The 8,410-nt window shown below is 44.2% G+C and overlaps 1 long non-coding RNA gene across 1 annotated transcript; it reads left to right on the plus strand.

The window, feature by feature from the left end:
- The first annotated feature begins 1,412 nt into the window (after positions 1–1,412).
- Positions 1,413–7,120, plus strand: LOC107110478. Its single transcript, XR_001482522.1, has 3 exons — positions 1,413–1,476; positions 2,731–2,863; positions 6,784–7,120. It is a non-coding gene; the product is annotated as an uncharacterized LOC107110478 (long non-coding RNA).
- Positions 7,121–8,410: the final 1,290 nt, after the last annotated feature.

The raw sequence follows: 8,410 nt of genomic DNA on the forward strand, positions 1-8,410 counted from the left end.
CCCCCCCCCCCCCCCGATCTAAAGTCATGCTGGTGATGATTATTCCGCTGAGAATCAAAAGGTATTTCAGTCAGTATTCTGACTTTGTCAAGCAAGCCAGACTGCTGATGAGTTGGTTTAAAGGTAGGGGAGACTCCTCCAGAATTGTGAAACAGGCTTTCCATAAAGCTAAGAACACTAGCAGGTCTTCGCTTTTGGTGCCTAAAACCAAAAGGCAAAAGGAGAGAATAATTATTCCGGTGACTTACGACTTGAGATCAGTCCAAGTGAGTAATATTATTAGAAAACACTGTCACCTCTTATCTAATATTCCCCATTGCCATTCTGCCCCTCTGTTTTCCTATCACAGATCTAAGAATCTAAAGGACCTGCTTGTCAGAAACAGTTAAATTCCCCCACACACACCCTGTTAAACAGATGGGACTGGATGGTAGGGCTATACCAGTAGGGAACGCCCCCTGTGGTAGGTGCTCCATCTACGATCTATTACTATGCACTGATTGTTCTTATGATTCTGCAAAGCCAAAAAAAGTACTCTTATCAGATCCTTCTTCCATTGTAATTCAAAATCAGTCATCTATGCCATAAAATGTTGTTGTGACCTTACCTATGTGGGGTGCACATCTAGACCTGTTGAGATTAGAATTGGAGAGGATAGAAGCTGCATTTGTCTTAGGAAGAAAACATGCATCATTGGTTGGACAACTGCACAGCCTTCGGCCACAGCAAGAGACACCTGCATTTCTTGCTCCGGGTTGCAAGACTAGATCTAATGGGTGGAAATTACAAGGGAGTCGATACCGGCTAAATATCAGGAGAAACTTCCTAACTGTCAGAGTGGTTGAGCAGTGGAACAGTCTGCCTCGGGAGGTGGTGGATGCTCCTTCGCTGGACGTTTTCAAGCGGAGGCTGGACGACCATCTTTTGGGTATGTTGTAGGGCTATCTTTCGGCTATGCTCCCGCAGAGTGCAGGGGGTTGGACTAGATGACCTGCAAGGTCCCTTCCAACTCTAACATTCTATGATTCTTTGTTCCAGAAGAAGGCCAAGCAAGCAATCTGCAGCTGGCACAATGGCTGAAGGCCAGGGAAACATTCTGGATTCATGCCTTGAAGACTTTAGTCCCGCATGCTCTCGATGAGCAAATAGATTGGTTATCAGTATAATGAGGGGATGTATAATATTTGGTGCGTTGCTTTTTTGCCCATTTATTTGCATTGTTAGGTACTGTACAGTATTTGTTGTGCTGTTTTTTTGATGATTGGTACTATCCCTTTAAATTCCTACCTACCATGAAACTGCAGTATTTTTTGTATCACTCAACTTAAGTGCATCTTGTGTTACATCAGGATTACATCATCTAGCAGTACTATATATAAGCTAATGGCATCAGCCTTATAGCACTGCTCGATGCTGAAGGCACATTGGCTCTGATAAGGTACTTCACACCTAGACTTTTTGGACCAAAGTTGGAAGGTATTTTATTTTGAATTTTACTCTGTTAAGGTGTAGCTTATTTTACATTTTGGCACAAGTTAATGTTAGAAAACTCTTTTTTTCTTATTATTTCTAGGCACACAATAGCAATATCATTCAACTCATGTGCATCTTCATTTGACACAAGGCTAGATCCTAAGAGACATCACATGGAATATTTTTCTTGTGCCTTTTGATCTCTTTTTTGAAGTAAGTGCAACAAATTCAGCTTAACGAATTTGACTTCTTAAATAATCTATATCATTATTTGACATAGCATTTTAAATTGCTACTGAAATATTATTCTTTTATTCCTTAACAGCACTCCTGTTTTGGTCCTAGATCTACTTGTGTATTGGCTTTTGAGTGTAATATGAGCCTATTTGTACCTTCTATGAGGAAGGCACAATTGGGTTGAAATGCGTTAGGTCACTATTGCTTTCTCTTGGACACATGTAACTATTTACTATATACTGAGGCTTGTGTTGGGCCCTGATATGCGTTTAAATGTCTTTGTAATAAATATAAGAAGTTTTTGAGCTACTGGCATTAAAGTTGTGAGCGACCGATTTGGCTACTGCGTGAATTAGTTTGCTCTGGAGTCATATTTCGTGAGCTAAGGCAAAAATGTGTGAGCCGGAGGCTAAAAAACTGTCAACTAGCTCACACTAAGTCAGCTTAGAGGGAACACTGCCTGTGAGGTAGGTGGGACTGAAAGAGCTCTTTTAAGAACTGCTTGTGAGAGAACAGCTCTGAAAGACCTTGTAATAGACCCAAAGTGGCACCAGCAGCTGCATGTGGAGGGGTGGGGAATCAAACTGGGTTCTCCAGATCATTGTCCCCCACTCTTAACTACTATATCATACTGGCTGATGCAAATCAGCTATTGAGTAAACAAATTTAACCCAACTCTTTTCTTCATTTAGTGATGGCACAGGGATAGTTTCCATAATTAGTGTGTGATCATTTGTGGAACACATGTATCCGGGGCTCAAGGAGGTGGATCTGACATTTCTGGAATAAGAGGCATGCTGTCAGTTCCTGCCGTTCCGTGAGCCAGTCCACAGATCAAAATTAAATTAATCCTGTAAGTGCCCTCTGGCGAGGTCTGGGAATCATACTGTTGTTTGTAAATCACAGGCTTCATAGTGCAATATGTGAGTTAATTCTCTTATGGGCAATATGCCCCTAGTTGATGAACACGTACCAGAATATAGCAATTGTTTACAATCGTGTTTTGTTGCGTAATTACAGTTTATAGCTTTGTTGGTGACGCCTCATTTCCTCTTGGGAAGGTGTGTGGAGTGATATAAAAGGGGGTCACCAACCGAGAGCTCTTCACTGAACTGGTTCATAAGCCTAACAACTTTCTTTCCATCGAAACGAGGTAGGCATGTGTCCTTCAGTTTGCTGCTGTTATAGTTATATTGATATTTATCTTCGCGCAATGTAATTTTTTTCTCAGTTCTAACATTAATACTCTTATAGCTAACTATTGCTGAACTGGGTTGCTTGCACGTCATAGAATCATAGAATGTTAGAGTTGGAAGGGACCTTGCAGGTCATCTAGTCCAACCCCCTGCACTCTGCAGGAGCATAGCTGATAGTTCTACAGCATACCCGAAAGATGGTCGTCCAGCCTCCGCTTGAAAATTTCCAGCGAAGGAGCATCTGCCACCTCCCGAGGCAGTCTGTTCCACTGCTCAACCACCCCTACAGTTAGGAAGTTTCTCCTGACACTTAGCCGGTATCGACTCCCTTGTAATTTCCACCCATTAGATCTAGTCTTGCAATCCGGAGCAAGAGAGAATAGATCTGCTGCATCTTCTACATGACAGCCCTTCAAATACTTGAAGACTGCAATCATGCCCCCTCTATGCCTTCCCTTTCCTAGGCTAAACATACTGCCGTCCTTATAGGCCAAATTTGGACTTGTACTTCTGGGCTTTTTACCTCTGTGTCCGCACATGCTGTTCATCTGAAGAGGGACAGCTAGAAGACCAGGGGCGGACACAGAGGTAAAAACATAATAGTTTGGAAAGAGAGGCTACTTTAGGGTCTGAAATCCCTGGTCCACCTTCCCCTGTATATTGTCACTATGTCAGTATTGGGTATTTATCAACTATTATCACTATTGGTTGCCAGCAAAAGGAACAACAACAAAAACCTCGAGGCCAAGCAACTAGATTTTTAACGTGGAAATGAGACATTTTAGCTACAACACTTCAAGTCGGGGAATCAAAATCTCCTGGATGTTCCAGGCCCCAAGACCATCAAATTTGCGATGACCAGGGCTAGGGCGTTTTCGATGGCGGCTCTTATCTGGTGGAACGAGCTCCCAGAGGAGATCAGGGCCCTGCGGGACCTCGTACAGTTCCGCAGGGCCTGTAAGACGGAGCTCTTCCGCCAGGCTTTTGAATAGGAGCCGCCACCACCACTGTTCCATCAACGCCCTATAATTTCCGCATACTGTCATCGCTGGTGCGGGTACCATCAGAGGGAGTGGGACGTGCCTCGGGACAACAGGGGGGCACTGTTATGCAACTATATTATTGAGAACACCATCTTGACTTTAAAAAGTCAACCACATATATCTGAACATACTGCACCAATAACTCTTTTATCTCAAAACACACACAATGACTACACTAGCTAAATTGCAAATTGGTTCTGACTGAATAGAGAAATCATAGTTACTGCCATATGATTAAAAATCTGGAAGTGAGTAGAGGAGCACCGGAAAATGTTTTAAGAACTCTGGTTAATTATTTAATCTTTTTTTTGTAATTTTAGTCTGTATTTTACTGTTTTATTGTTATGCCTCTGTTAGCCGCCTTGAGCCTGCGGGGAGGGCGGGATATAAATCCAAATAAATAAATAAATAAATAAAACTAACTCAAGCATTTTAACTGACGACAACAGGGATGTTTGCACAGGAACCATTTGTAGTATTGTTACGGGGAGGGGAATTTCTTTTTCTAAAATTACCTCTTTTAAAATATAGCCATTGCTGCTTTTTAATTCTCTTTTCCCGTTTTGAAACTGGGGGGGGGGGTTCTTCGAAGAGAAATCAACAAATCTTTTTGTAACTTTGGACTTCTTTCTGCTAAACATCACTGGGCACTGCTCTAGCACGAGGATCAGAGCTTTCGGAAGACATCCTTTCCAAAAGGAATTGCTGCTGGTGGCAATGTACACACATAAAACAGTTCTGGCAAGATGTACTGACTCAGATCAAACTAATCACTGGACACGATACACTGCTTGATCCAGCAATACTTTTTCTAGACTTATGGAATCCAAAAGATAAGCCGCCCATACATCATGATCTAATCACCAGTCTTATTGTAGCCGCCAAAACAGCGATTGCATCCAAATGGAAAACAGACAAAGCCCCATCTCGCTCCTGCTGGCTAAATAAAGTATGGGATCAACTGATCTTAGAAAAAATAACATATCGTCTTCGTCAATCAGAACTTTATCCCAAACTGTCTACCTTTGCAGAAAAATGGTTACCCTTCATGGGATATCTATCTGCCTCGGATCTGCAGCCACACAACCACATATATCTGAACATACTGCACCAATAACTCTTTTATCTCAAAACCACACACAATGACTACACTAGCTAAATTGCAAATTGGTTCTGACTGAATAGAGAAATCATAGTTACTGCCATATGACTTCTGTTTCAGGTTAAGTATACCACTCACTTGTTGTTATTGTGCCTATTGTACTTCATACAGTGGTAATATGTTATCTCACTAGTTCCCTAATATTAAGATATTTATATTTGAAAACACATATGATGCTTTACTTGTAATGTTACTGAAATCTGTTTATATTTTTTAAAAATCAATAAAAAGATATTTATTTTTTTTTAAAAAAGAGAGCCATCCTGTCCCCCCTCAACCTCCTCTTCTCCAGACTGAACCTTCCCCAAGTTGCTCAGCCTTTCCTCATAGGGCTTCTTGGTCTCCTGTTAACAATGCCACGTTCACAATAGTATCTCTATAGTATATAGTATCTCTATAGTATTCCAGCAACACAGTGATTAGGGTGCCAGGTCCTACCTCACTGCCGGCAGGGGTCTCCTAGCTGCTGTACAGGATGTACTTGTGTGAGCGCAAAGCACACACGCTATGATGAAGTCACCCAGAAGTGACGCCATCATGTTGCCGATGTCAGGAGGAGTTTCACTCTAGTTATTGGGCAAAACTCTAAGGGTTTTTTTGCCCTCAAAACCAGAGAGTTTGCCCAAGAACTAGAGCAGAACTCCCCCAACTTCTGCAACATGACGATGTCACTTCCGGGTGACTTCATCAACGCAGGGATGTCGCGCAGAGACGTCCTTGTCTGCGGGCGGGACTTCCCCCACCGGCCAGCTGGCCGGTGGTGGATTGAAGCCCTGAAAACCAGGGGAACCCCCGGCTGGACCAGGGGTTTAGCAACCCTAGCAGTGATACAGTGTGCTTTTAAAAAATGCCAGAGGCCCTTCGGTTTGGTGTGGTGGTTAAGTGCACGGAGTCTAATCTGGGAGAACCGGGTTTGATTCCCCACTCCTCCACTTGCAGTTGCTGGATGGCCTTGGGCAAGCCGTAGTTCTGTCAAAGCTGACCTTGAAAGGACAGTTCTTGAAAGTGCTCTCTCAGTCCCACCTACCTCACAGGGTGTCTGTTGTGGGGAGGAGAAGGGAGAGGAGCTCTGAGACTCTGAGTGAAGGGTGGGGTATAAATCCAATCATCTCATCTTCTTCTTCTTCTTCAGTATGTGGTTGGGGTTGTGTGTAGTGGTTAAGTGTGTGGACTCTAATCTGGGAGAACCGGGTTTGATTCCCCACTCCTCCACTTGCACCTGGTTGGATGACCTTGGGCAAGCCATAGTTCTGACAAGTGCTGTCCTTGAAAAAGCAGTTTATGTCAAGATCTCTCTCAGCCCCACCTACCTCACAGGGTGTCTGTTGTGGGGAGGGGAAGGGAAAGGAGTTTGTAAGTCGCTCTGAGACACCTTTGGGTAGTGAAGGGCGGGGTATAAATCCAATCTTTCTTCTTCTTCTGGGGAAGGGAGAAATATAGGCACAGGGATCTCCCCTGCACGGAATGCTCCTTTGCTACCGCAGACACAGCTACTTTGGCTGTGGCAGTGAGATTCCGTCTCCATGTGGACGTAAGGCCAGGATGCAAATATGTCTTTCAAAATATGAACAATGAAATCCGTTCATTTTATCGAAAACTCTGGTCATTAAAAAAAGAAAAAAAAAGAATTCTGGCTCCTAAGCAAACTCAAGGTGCCTTTTGTCTCTTTCAGCCTTCTCTTCCCTGCCACAATGGGACGTTCGAATGGCCCGACTGTCATCTACATCCCCTGTGGGAACCAGGGCTCCTGCCGCCAACAGTACTGTTGCAGCTGACCTCGCTGTTGCCCCCGATCTTGCTGTTACTGCAATACAGTGCTGTTGCTGAGGTGGAGTCGCTGAACCTTGGGAACTCAGAGCAGTCCTGAAACGACACAGGCAGCCACCGAACCAGCTTCTCGTGCTCTTCCTGGGCTTTGACACTATCGTGATTTCTTCCGCTTCTACAGTTGCATTCGCAATATTTATTTGGGGGGGAAAATTGTGGGAAGAATATTATCTCTCTCCCCCCCCCCCGTACACTGGCGTCTGCTGTCCTTCTTCTGGGGATGATAAAGTGAGAAAATGAGGGGGAAGGTCTACCTAAAGGTGGCAGTCCTTAACATAGGTTGAATCTGTATTTGTCTTTCCCACTGGTGTCCCACCCTTCTGACTCAGTCTTCAAAGGAGCTGTCCACATTTGCTTTCGATTTCACACCTCAACAATGCTAGCATACTTCTGTTGAGAGAAATGTTTAGCAGGGATTCTATGATGTCTGCAAGCACTCCAGAAACCGAGAAGACTGTATGCCTGTGGTCAGATAATGATGCTTATCTATCCCATAGAGTTTCCCTGTTTGCTTTAGCAGCATCTAAGACTAGATCTAAGGAGCTGCGGTGGCTCAAGTGGTTAAGACGCTGAACTGCAGGCTGTGGAAGGTCAGTAGTTCAGCAGTTCGAGACCCAGAGTGCCACATGACGGAGTGAGCTCCCGTCTCTAGTTCCAGCTCCTGCCGACCTAGCAGTTCGAAAGCAAGAAATTGCAAGTAGATAAATAGGTACTACTTCGGTGGGAAGGTAACAGCGTTCCGTGCGCCTTGGTGTAGTCATGCTGGCCAGATGACCACGGAAATGTCTTCAGACAGCGCTGGCTCTTCGGCTTTGAAACGGAGATGAGCACCGCAACCCTAGAGTCGGATTCGACTGGCTTTCGAGCAAGGGAACCTTTACCTTTTTAAGACTAGATCTAAGGGGTAGGCTACTTGATGGTAATCAAACCTGTTTTATTCTTCTTTTATCATGGTCTAGTAGTTAATTTTAACCCAGTCACTAGGTCGCACAGTCAAGTCCGATTTTTCGCGACCCCATGGACCAGATCACGCCAGGCCTTCCTGTTTTCCGCCGTCCTCTGAAGTTTGCTCAATTTCATGTTCATTGCATCTATTTTGTAATGGCCAATGGCTAAATACAATAAATTACTTGACTTGTCTTTTGCATGTCTGCATATGTTTATCGCCCTCTTGTGGCGGCTCCAGTGTCATTGCGCCACCACACTGCTTTAAATGAATCTCCTCCAAACAACGTCCAAGCAAACATAAAGACGGCGTCACAGCAGCATGAAACTGATTTAAAAATGCAAATGCAGATTCGTGGGAATGCTTTTGAAAAACTCACTGTGACCTAGGTGGCATACCACAGGACTGGGCTAGCAGAAAGGGGGAGGGGGGGGGAACCCGTTAACTTTAAATGCATTCTCAAAGCAGCCCCCTCCTGCTGGCCAGCTTGGAGAAGGCATTTGTCTTTTAAAATCCCTTCTCCAAG

The sequence above is a fragment of the Gekko japonicus genome, unplaced genomic scaffold, assembly GCF_001447785.1.
Source record: "Gekko japonicus isolate JY-2015 unplaced genomic scaffold, Gekko_japonicus_V1.1 scaffold1775, whole genome shotgun sequence".
NCBI lineage: Eukaryota > Metazoa > Chordata > Lepidosauria > Squamata > Gekkonidae > Gekko > Gekko japonicus.